The sequence below is a fragment of the Ipomoea nil genome, unplaced genomic scaffold (assembly GCF_001879475.1).
Source record: "Ipomoea nil cultivar Tokyo-kokei standard unplaced genomic scaffold, Asagao_1.1 scaffold3056, whole genome shotgun sequence".
Classification (NCBI taxonomy): domain Eukaryota; kingdom Viridiplantae; phylum Streptophyta; class Magnoliopsida; order Solanales; family Convolvulaceae; genus Ipomoea; species Ipomoea nil.
Genome location: NW_017619484.1, coordinates 976344 through 988365, shown reverse-complemented (window position 1 = coordinate 988365; position 12022 = coordinate 976344). Strand labels below are relative to the sequence as shown.

The window sequence follows — 12022 nt, the reverse complement described above, 5'->3', positions numbered from 1 at the left end:
GACTTAATTAATTGGTACGACAATATCTAATCTAAAATCAAGTCGAACATTAAGAAGTAACTTGTATTCAATATTCACGACACTTTTTCAATTGGTATAAGAACGTGGGGACTTAACTTATTAGTCTTACTGATCTGGCTTCTACTTGTTTTTCTTGAACTCAAGTGTATAGTTTTTGTTCCATATTCGGATTTTATGATTTTGTTGTTCGTACTTACCATGCATTGAGACTTGCAGAATGGAATGACATAGAGCACCTCCTGAACTAACAGGTGACAATTATGCGTACTGGAAGGCCCTCACCAAAATGCACTTACGAGCTCAAGGTGAGAGGGTCTGGAAGGCTGTTCTTACTGGGTGGACTCATCCTACCAAAGCTGGAGCTACTCCAGAAGATCCTCCAATCCTCAAACCAGAGATAGAATGGACTGATGCTGAAATGATTACCGTAGGATATAATAATAAGGCATTAGATACTATTTTTTCCTTAATGCATGAAAATCAGTTCTCTATTGTTGCAGGTTGTGACATCGCTAAGGATGCATGGGAGGCGTTGGAAATGACGTATGAAGGGACTGACTTAGTAAAGGAGTCTAAATTGCAAATGGTCCAATATGATTTTGAAGATGTAAAAATGAACGAATACGAATCAATAGTTGATTTCCATGCTCGTGTTCAGGAACTAGCCAATCGTGCACTAGTTCTTGGCGAACCTTTTTCTCAACCCAAACTAGTCAAGAAGATCTTGTGCTAGCTACCTCCACGATTTAGGATGAAGGTCACGGCCATTCAAGAACATGATGGGTGGGAAAAGAAAACTGTACCTCAGCTAATGGGAAGCTTGCAGACCTACGAGATGGAAATTCTAGTTGGCCACGAAACTAAAGAGAAACATGTAGCCTTTACTGTTGAAGGCACAAAAGCTAGAACTGATCCAGAAGAGGTAAGTGATGATCCTGTAGTAATTCTAACTAAAAGTTTTTTCAAATTGTTGAAACAGGTAAAACAAACACAAAATACAAGAAGTGGCAAATTCTAAAATCAGAAGAGTTCAGGATCGAATGTGTCATGAACCAGTCAGAAGTCCGGTTTGTCCAACCTTCGTCCATCTTCATTGCAAAACTCTCAGTCCAGGGAAAAGTCTGGTGGTAAAGGCATCCAGTGCTATGAATGTGAAGGTTTCGGCCATGTTCAAGCTGAATGTCCGACCTACTTAAGGCGCAAGAAGTTGATGAAGGTATCTCTAACCTGGAGTGATGATAATGAACCTGAACCTGATCCAGGATCTGACTTAGAATAGATCTCCGACAACTTTGTGGCATTCACGGCAATAACCAACATGAAGATGGCTCAGAAGTTGGAGAATATGTGTCGGCTGAAGATCATGATTTACCAACTCCCTCGTTTGGTTAGAATACAAAAAGTTGTATGCCAAATGGGAAATCCTTGTAAAAGTTAATAGATCGCTGTCTAGTCAAGTTAGCAATTTAGAAAATGCTAGGAAAGTGTATCAAAATCAAATTGCTAACAGAGAAAGCCTCATCAAAGATGGCCTCAAATGCGAGGAAGAACTTCAACAATAGTTAGAAATGCTCAAATGCAGGATCAAAATGATGGACAATACCTCCACCCTCAACCAAATCTTGAATTCTGGAAGAAAGACATCTACAAAATATGGTTTGGGTTTCTCTGGTGCAAAGGACAAAGTTGTAACAGTAATTGTAAAAGCTTTTGGCACTGACCCAGCAACTGGACGTGATCCAGACGCTCCAGAAACTAGTACAACGCGAGAAAAACTCTGTAATTTACGGCGTGGCAAACCAAAATTTCAATACTATAATCCTATTTGTCATTATTGCAGGGTTCGGGGGCACACTAGACCGGAGTGCTTTTATTTATAAGGATCAAATGGTCGAGAAGTACATCCACAAACACATTGCTCCGTTTTTAAAACAATTGTGGGTTAGGAAAACCGATTTCGTCTCTCAGACAATTTCTAAAACCTCTCAAAAAGATAATTGGCAAACTCCTGATTAAGGGCTGCAATTAAGAATAATATGTAAATTTCTAATTTTATTTATTTTAATTGTTTTACCTAATAAAGTTTGCTAATGTCTCAGGTAATTATAATTTGAGTTATTCTAAGCATTTTTTGAAATTTTCTCTTTACTTGTAAGTTCGATTTTTTTTTTCCGGTCTGTAAAGTGTTCATACTTGCTATATCGTTTGATTTGCCTGGATTATTCTTTGTGTTTTGTTTCTGGTTGTTTTTTGTGTGTTCACTAAATGTCCTATCTACGTTGTTTTGGTTGCTTTTGAACTGTTAATCTTATTTTTTGCATATACTATTGTAACACCCGGTGTTACGGTCTTCAAACCCGGATTAATTATTGAATTAATCCCATAGATAAATAATTAAAATGGACTTAAATTGGTTAGGACCCCCTTATTTAATTAATATGGTCCACGATGGACCGTTGACCCTTGTCCACATTAAAGATTACAAGCCCGATAGGGATAAAGAAATAGGCCTTCTACCACCCAGACTCTGATTAGGATTCATGACTTTATAAATAGGGGATTAGAAAACAATTAGAACCCTCTCACGTCTCATAACACCGAATACACGAACCGCCTAGGAGACCTAGCCAAAGGAATTCCCCCGCCACCGAACCTAGGGAAATCAACCGGGAGGAAATCTTGGGGAAGAACCTTAATAGCCAAGGAAGGATTAATTAAGGCTAAGAGGTAACCCATGTCTTACAAAACCTATTTTCCTTGCTATATCTTATTTATTGGCTCCATTAATGATTGTATGTGTAATTCTGTGATTGAGTCTTGATAGAGCTTTACCTAGGATTTATGTTGTGTTTATTTGATAATCTTGATGATCTTGATGTTGGTAATTGATTATATGTGTGATCTTGCAGTTGGGCATGTCTAGAGCTTGTCGTTATGGGTTATTGGATGGGATCTTGGTGTTCTTGTGATTCTTTCCGTTCTTGCATAATTAGAAGTTGATTCTTGAATCTTGATATGTTAGGAGCTTGTATTTAGGATTTAATTGTGTTCGGTTCTTGGCTTAATTCTTATGGTTCAAGTCTATATTGTTGTTGTTAGGTATTGGGATGTATTCGGACTTGGTTTTGGGTTTAACGGATGAATTCCCGGGTGGGAAAAGTGCCAAGATACCATCGTACCAGCGGGGGGTCGGTGGGGGGACGAACCCCCACCTGACCACCCGCCAGGTACACACCACGGTACCAGCGGGTGGCCGGCAGGTGGACGACCACCCGCCATGTACCCACTGGTACTTGGGACCGCCCACCGGCGGGTGGTTGACCACCCGCCGTACGCCCGCTGGTACGGGCGGGGTGGTCCGTCGTTTTGTCTCGTTTGTTGTTTCCCCGGGTCCCGTTGTGCCTCGTTTGGTGTTTATGTGTCTCGTTTGATATTTCGGGTACTGTTTTAGTAGTTATGTGTTGTGATTATTGCATGTGGGTTAAGTTAGTATCCCGTTGGCCTAGGATGAGATTTGTATGATCCCGTAGGTGTCTTGTGGTTGTCTCGTTATCTTGGGAAGTAGAGTTTAGGTTGTATCTTGTGGGTTGCGTGTTTATGTTGATGTCACTTATTGATTGATTGTCGTTCCTTCCCTTGGACTACCCATTGCTATGTGTTGATGTGTATTGATTGTTGTTGTTATTGAGCGGTGGCCACTGTGTTGTTGTGCATGCTGACTGATTGATTGTACCTGATAAGAAAGGGATGTGAATGGTGGAAAAGATTGTTGGAGTTTGGCACAACGAGTGCCCGGTTATTGTGCTAAAGGCACAGACCATTCGGTTATCGTGCTGAAGACATGGACCAACCTTGATTAGTTTGCTAAAGGCAAAATCAAGTTATAAGCATTGCGGTGCCATGTCAGAGCTATATACGCTGACCCCTTGGTAGTGGTGCTAGAGGCACGGATCATGTGAATGGCACTGCGGTGCTATCAGATCGGTGGCATGTCGGAGATATGTTGGAGGGGAGCCAGGAAGTGCTCCGGAGGACACATATACAGCAAATTCGACGCGTCGAGCCGGGGACCCGACGCGTCCAAAATTTTCCAATACACATTCCGATCAAGACCAAGAGGTCTCGACGCATCGAGCCATTGCTCGACGCGTCGAGCGACGACGCTGAAGATTAAAGGGCGGCAGCAACATTTGAAAATCAAAGACAAGCAGTAGATTTCCAAATTAATTAAAAGGCACAATTCCCAATTTAATCAAAGGTGGAAGCAATTTCTTTAATTAAATTAAATAAAAGAATTTCAATTTCGGTCCAGATACAATTTCAGTCCAATTTTACACAGAATTTCTATTTCAATTAGGATTGGTTATGGGCTTCTAGCTATAATATCCCACGTTCTCCACATCGGACAAGCTTCGGCGTGCATATACTTTTTTTAGTGGCTGCAAATGAATTAAGTGAAGTGGTCACTACAAATAAGGGAATATTTAATCTGTGACGATGTGATATTTCCCAAGCAGGTGAAGAGCATGTGTTTGAGAGAAGTTTGTTGAAAGAAGAATTACTATAAAAGGAAAGGCATTCCTTATAATTGAAGTTGACGAATCTCCATGCTATTATATTGAGTAAAAACTGCCAAACTGATTACTACTCTAAATCTGTTTTATACATTGGTTAGATGTGTGAGCTCTACTGGAACATTGGGTCTGAACCAAGTTCTGCATCAACACTTGAAGCTTGTAATGACATGTAGGTACCAATCCTAATTGGGATGTTTAGAAGTTTGTAGTGGTTGTAGTGGCTGTTCGCCTTATGTACGAATCCCTATAACTCATTGGTGAACATCTAGTGGATTGGGCAAACGTGGGTTGCCACGCAGACGTAGGAGAAGTGCTTCGAGCTGCGCGATCAATTCTTGTGTACTTGATTTAATTTCTTTCCTTTTATTTCGTTATTTAATTTCGCTAAATGACTTAATTAATTGGTACGACAATATCTAATCTAAAATCAAGTAGAACATTAAGAAGCTACTTGTATTCAAGATTCACCGACACTTTTTCCGTGTACATTTGTACACCTAGCTGACACATTTGTTCGCAAAGTGATCTAGAAAAAAAAAAAGTTAATGGACAATAATGACATGGTAATGTTAGAGAAATCGTAGGTATCTGTCTTCGTTTTTTATGTTTTATTATCTCATATTTAATTCCTATATATCTTCACTTTTATTGATTGTTTGGTATTTGCTTTTTAATAGGTTGTACCGTTACGTTGTAGCTTAATTACTTTAGTTCCTTCAATTTACTAGTAATTATTAATAAATAAAAAATTTGGACATTACAAAAGTAATTCTATTATGAATATATCTTTTTTCATTTATAAACTTAAAATTTTACTAGAAATCTGTATATCATATAAATATTGGATTAGATTAAAGGTAAGAAGGTTGAATAATAATGTTAACAATTCACTTAAAAGAAAACATCTTAATTTACAACGCTATGTTATTTATTTTCGTTGTTGCACTTTCTAAAATTTTGATTATATAATATTGTAGTCTATTACTTATTTGATATTCAATAATATCTGTTGGATACAACAATATAATGTAACCCTCTCGTCATTAAATTACTGACCAACTAGTATACTTGCGTGTGACTACCTTCGAGGGCACTCAACACCTAGAGTCATGCATGCAATATAATATAGTGCCAATTTAAAGGCAAAGATAGACTTTGTCCAGAACACAAGCTTGTCTTACAATATTACGTAGTTTTTGAAAACTATTTTAAAAGCATTACATTCAAAGAAATGATGCCTATTTGCAATTACACATGTCACAATCTTTGATAAAGTTTATAATTACTTTAGCACCAAATTGAACCAATTTAAAAAGTCTTTGCCCAGTAAAAGTAATTTGTACCAAGTGTGGCTATAGACCTTCGATCTCTGTAATTGTGACACCATTAACAGAGCAAGGTTTTGAATTATTAGCAACATCACCACATTTTAAGCCAATGGTGGCAGAGAAACCAGGTTGCTTAAGAATGGGTAAGATTGTTGATTCATTACCAAGCATGAATACCACATCTGTCATATTTGGTCTATCCATCACACTATCTTGAACGCATAGCAAACCTACTTGGATATATCTTGTTGCTTCAATATCTGAAATCATTTTGTCCATTGTTGGATCTATTAGATCTTAAACGTTTCCTTCAATCCACAAATCCCAAGCCTAATGATCATTCATAGGTAAAGTTAGAAGCAAAAACTTATTACTCATATTAAAATAGTGAAGTTTGAATAAAAGAATCATAGAAATAAATTAATTTTTTTTTTTGTCTACAATTTATGTATAGAGTTATACCTACGTAACCAAGTAAATTTGAAACACGATCTGGATTGTAGAAGCCATTGTTTCTCTTTCCACTTACAATCTCCATTATCATAACTCCAAAGCTAAAAACATCTTATTTCTCCGAGAAGCAACCATCCATGGCATATTCCGGAGACATGTAACCACTGTTTGACCATGAAATTGTTCTACAAGTTACATAAAAGAAAAATATATAATAGAAGAGATATTTGAAGCATGACTTACTAGGTCCCAAAATGCTTTTTGTGTTTGCTCGAGAATCACTATCTTTAAATATTCTGGCAGTTCCAAAATCAGAAATCTTGGGATGCATGAGAAAATCTAACAATATGTTACTTGTTTTCAAATCTCTATGTATAATCCTTAGTCTTGAATATTTGTGGAGATACAAAAGCCCTTGAGAAATCCCATCAATTATGGATCTACGCTTTCCCCAATCAAGACAAACTTTCTTTCTTGCATCTGTGTAAAACCAGTGTCATGCATTCATAAATGGAGGCAAGCAAGATAAATATAGGGTGAATGATGGAAACAAATAAAGCAAACTAACCAAAAAGAATTGAATCCAAACTTTTATTTGGAAGGTACTAATATATTAATATCCTCTCATCTCCTTGAATGCAACATCCCAGAAGTCTAACAAGAGTCCTATGCTGCAATTTGGAGATCAATAGAACTTCATTTTTGAATTGTTCAACTCCGTGTCCAGACATTTTTGAGAGCCGCTTTGCTGCGATTTCTTGACCATTGGCTAATATTCCCTGAATGGAACTTATTGATCTTAATTAACCACAAAGACATCTACTCTCTTCGTCTTGATTTTATATGCATGTCTTGTTTAATTAATGAGATTTGTCTATCAAGACTATGTGGTTTAATGGTACCCAGCCGGGTTGGACTTCTATTTGGAAGGTTGTGATTTTGAGCCTCAGTGGAGGCGTTATTGGTTCTGTTTCAGTGGGTTGAGAAAGTTATACTATATTGTAATAGAGCCAATAGCATTCAAAAAAAATTATAATAAAAATTCATTCAATGTTAGTAAATGAAATTTATATATTTGAAAAATACACACAAAATACTATTAAATAAAAATTCATTCAATGTTAGTAAATTAAATTTATAAAAAAATATGAAAGAAAATAATTAAAGTAAAAAAATTGAATTGAGTAAAATGCGAGAAAGGGAGCAATTTGTATTGTTACTATTGCACTTAGATAAGCTGTGATATGAAGAAATGGGTGAGTTAGCATTTAATTCTAGCTACTATTCACTGGAATATAGCCATAATGGGGCAAAGGTTGTTAAAAAAAAATAAAAAAAAAATAAAAAAATAAAAAGAAGAAGAAGAAGAAGGAGAATGTCATTATATTTATGCGACTAAATGTAGAAATAAATCTATTTGAAATTTTTAGAATGAATGTACTTTTTTCCCTATATTTTGAAATTTCTAGCTATGTGACGTTAATTGAAAATTTGGGTGTAAAGATTAAAAGTGACAAAATGTTAAGTCATGTATAAAAATGGGAAAAAAAAAATAAAGCACTAAAAATGAAAATACTACTATACTCACCAGGCCAAATTAAAGGTCAACAAATTAAAATTTACTTCAAAATACATCATTTTCTTGCCTAAAGTGCAAAAACAATGAAAATATGTGAATATAGTTGATATATACCTTGTATACAGGACCAAATCCTCCTTGACCAAGTTTATTTTCATCAGACAAATAATTTGTGGCCATCTCTATGCTTTTAAAATCGAAGAAGGGTAACTCTTCATCATGACCAGCAAGTTGTTGTGTGGATTGCACAATTGGGACTGTGTCAACACTTATAACTGATTAGGCGGGCCGGGACTATAGCCAAGGTAAGAAGTAATATATAAATGTGAATTGATAAATTGATATATATTAATAGATAGGATAGCAGCATACCTATGAAGCAGCAGGTGCAACTTTTTCTTGAATACCAAACTAGAAAAATCAGGACGAGGGCGGTGACAGGGAGTATTACCGTGAGAGCAACTATAGTTGTGGTTTTCATCGTGTGGTGTGACATATTCCTTGTCAAAGCAGGAGGAGGAGGAGGAGCAGAAAGGCGATTTGGAGGAGAATGGATTTGATTTGCTTGAGATAGTTGAATGCGAAATAGAGTGAGTATGTAGTAGCTTAATTAATTAGGTTGATAAGAAATGAAAGTTATGATGGAGAAAGCTAATTAAGGAAATTAAAATTGATGCATGCAGGAAGTAAAAAGGATGGATGACCTATCTACCTGCATAACGAATGTAAAGAGTGTCGCCATGAGACAAGTATTGGTATTTAGTGGAAGACGAAAATTTGCAACCTGTTCCATCAGATTCTTCAAGTGTAGCATAGGCGTTGCAAGAGCAATTTTTGACACACATTTCCTTGCAGTCCCCTATAGTTAAGGTGGTGTTGAATAACACTTGTTCCCATAAATTCAATTCGATGAAACCAGAAGTTGAATTGAAGCTGTCTCCGGCCCTACAATTGGATCGTTTGGGTGATCTTACACACCCCTCATTGGAATAATAAGTATCATTATATTGATCACAGTTAATATCTGGTATTGCTATATGGTGTCTATGTTCGACATCAGATACCAACAACCGCCCATCTCTTTCCATTATTAATTCTGGAATATAAGATGAAGTTTCTGTTTCACCTAGCCAAGCAACACAAATTGTTCTAACTTCAGAAGCGGATGTGACTAGATAACCGGCCCTCTCTATACTCAAAAAGTAGCTAATAGCAGAGCTAGAGCCAGAGCTGGGTCGCTTCATGAATTTTAACTTGAAGAATTGATTTGATGACTCCAAGTAATCGTTATCAGTCGGAGATAAAGATTCTTCAGGTGCAAGTGTATTTTTAGCACTAACACCAGATAGCAACAAGCTGGCATGCCAGATGAATAAGCAACAAACAATTATTCTACTTCTACAGTTGTGTGGAAAGTGTCAGAATTATTGGAAGAACTTTTTTTTTTTTTTTGAAACCTTTGTTGAAAGAACTTTCAATACTTGAACTCATTTATTTAGCGGGGTAACTTTCAATACATTTTTAATCTAAGGCAAATATGTTATCATCGACAATACAATCGGCGAGGTGGCTTCTCAGCCTGAGATTTACTACACAGCGGTAGAGAAGGAGAAGGTCATAACCTCGGCGGCCCAACGAAAACGAAAGTGAGATTCCGGCCAGCAGGTGCAAGGAAGAAAAAGGAAAAACCTAGAATGACCGATTTACCCCTGAATTAAACAAATTAAAATTGATTAAAAGGATTCCTGCGACAATTGGTCGGCAATTTGTCGGATGAGAAGAAAAAGGAAAAATCTAGAATAACTGATTTACCCATGAATTAAACAAATTAAAATTGATTAAAAGGATTCCCGCGACAATTGGTCGGCAATTTGTCGGATGAACCAAATCTGTTAAAAATTGCATAGTTAGAGTACTAAATTGTTAGTTTTTAAAGTTGTGAATTGAAATTAACAAGACCCTAATAATCATATGACCAAAAGTGTAATTTTGATGAAGTTGTTGTTACTCTCCAATATAATACAAAGATAATATTACAAACATAATTAGCATAACCTACCCTATACACTAGGATATTAGCTAAAGTCTAGTTTGACTACAACCACTTATCCTAACACTTCTCACACACCCCTCAAGCACAAGGTTGATGGGAGACGACATTGAGCTTGTCCCGAGGCTTCGTGAAAATATCAGCTAGCTGATCCTTGGTGGAAACAAAATTGACCTGAAAATCCCCAAACGCAACCTTGTCCTGGACAAAGTGGTATTCAATCTCCACATGTTTAGTCCTAGCATGGAACACAGGATTGACACACAGGTAGGTGGTGCCAAGGTTGTCACACCAAAGTGTTGCTGACAGGCCAGAATGAAGCCCCAGCTCGCGGAGTAATGACACAATCCATGTGACCTCAGCGGACACATCGGCTAGACCTTTGTACTCAGCTTCGGTCGAAGAGCGAGCGACAGTGCGCCGCTTGCGTGATACCCAAGAAACCAAGTTAGAGCCAATGAACACTGCGCAGCTACTGGTGGACTTCCGATCCACTGGACACCCGGCCCAGTATGAATCCGAGTAGGCGTGGATATCAGTGGACGATGAAGCCGACAAGCGGAGGTCATATGTCAACGTGCCTTTCACAGGGTGCTGACCGGAACTCTATCTTGTGCCGATTGTAGGGCCTAAGATATGAGAAACACCGACAACCGAACACACGGAGAAAAGTGTATGTGGGTGGAGATTTATATAGACGTTGGTATGGAGAGTCAAACTATAACACAGACGATGACAAACGGTTTATGAGATAGGTGGCTGTTTCAAAAGTAGAATCCCAGTGTTTTAAGGGAACCAAGCCTTCGGCGAGGAGAGCTGAGCCGGTTTCAACCGCATGTCTATTCTGGCACTTTACTCGACCGTTTTGCTCGTCTGTATAGGCACATGATTGCCTATGCACAATACCAAGCGACTCAAAATTTTTATGCAAACGGCGGTATTCACCCCCTAAATCAAATTGTATGGACTTGATAGAACGTAAAAACAAACGTTCTACCATAACCCGAAACAGTTCAAACACATTGTAAATATCATATTTTAACCTTAAGGGATAAAACCATCAAAAACGTGAATACCCATCCACGAATAAAATAAAATATCTAAAACCGTTCGCAGAAATAGCCGGGGTAGGACCCCAAATGTCCGTGTACAGAATGTCCAATACATTATTTTTATAATAATTAACTCTATCTAAGAGGAAATGAGAAGATTTGCAAGTTGGCAGGTCGAACACAGCCTCGACGAACCGGATTTATTTGGAAGAACTGGACAACTCTGTAGGACACGCTGGAGAACATGAGCATGTGGATGGCCCCAACCTGCGATACCACATCAAGGGTAAAGTACGGGCTAAAGGAAATGCTAGGTGAGAGCGAGGAACCGACAACCTGTATAAACCACCCAAACTACGACCCGTAAGGAGCACCGTCTTGGCGATGCAGTCCTTCAATACACTACTGGAAATTATGGAATTTCCGACCACATGAAAGTGATCTTAAATCAAGTCAAAAGCCTTGTTCCGACCACTTTTGGTATCCGGAAAAATCTTTATTGCTAATTCCGACCACTTTTTGTTTTCGACTTGATTTAAAATCACTTAAGGTGGTCGGAAATTCTATAATTTCCAGTAGTGATACAAAGAAATTTGAGTGAAATTCAAAGAAAACGTTATTTTCATTTGTAAACTTTTGCACAGATAATAATGACACGAATAAGTCAGGCACATGCAGGATATTAAAAAGACTTAAAGATTTGGATACAGACGAGATAGATGGATGACCAATACATGAAATACCCAAAACCGATACTGTTGCCGACCTGGAGTACGTCACCACCGTTGTAATCCTCCGATTGCGTCATTACCGTTGCATCCGGCATAGCATGCAAGGTGGCTCTGGTGTCCAGATACCACACATCAGGCTCGGCCGTAGTTCCTCCATCGCCGGTCATCGCCACGTGTGCCTAGGTCGGAGGCTGCCCAGAGTACCTCTTGAAGAAGTGAACCGTCGTATGA

General features: G+C 37.9%; 1 pseudogene; it reads right to left on the bottom strand.

The window, feature by feature from the left end:
* Positions 1-6231: 6231 nt before the first annotated feature.
* Positions 6232-8858, bottom strand: LOC109164024 (annotated as a pseudogene).
* Between the last annotated feature and the right edge of the window lie 3164 nt (positions 8859-12022).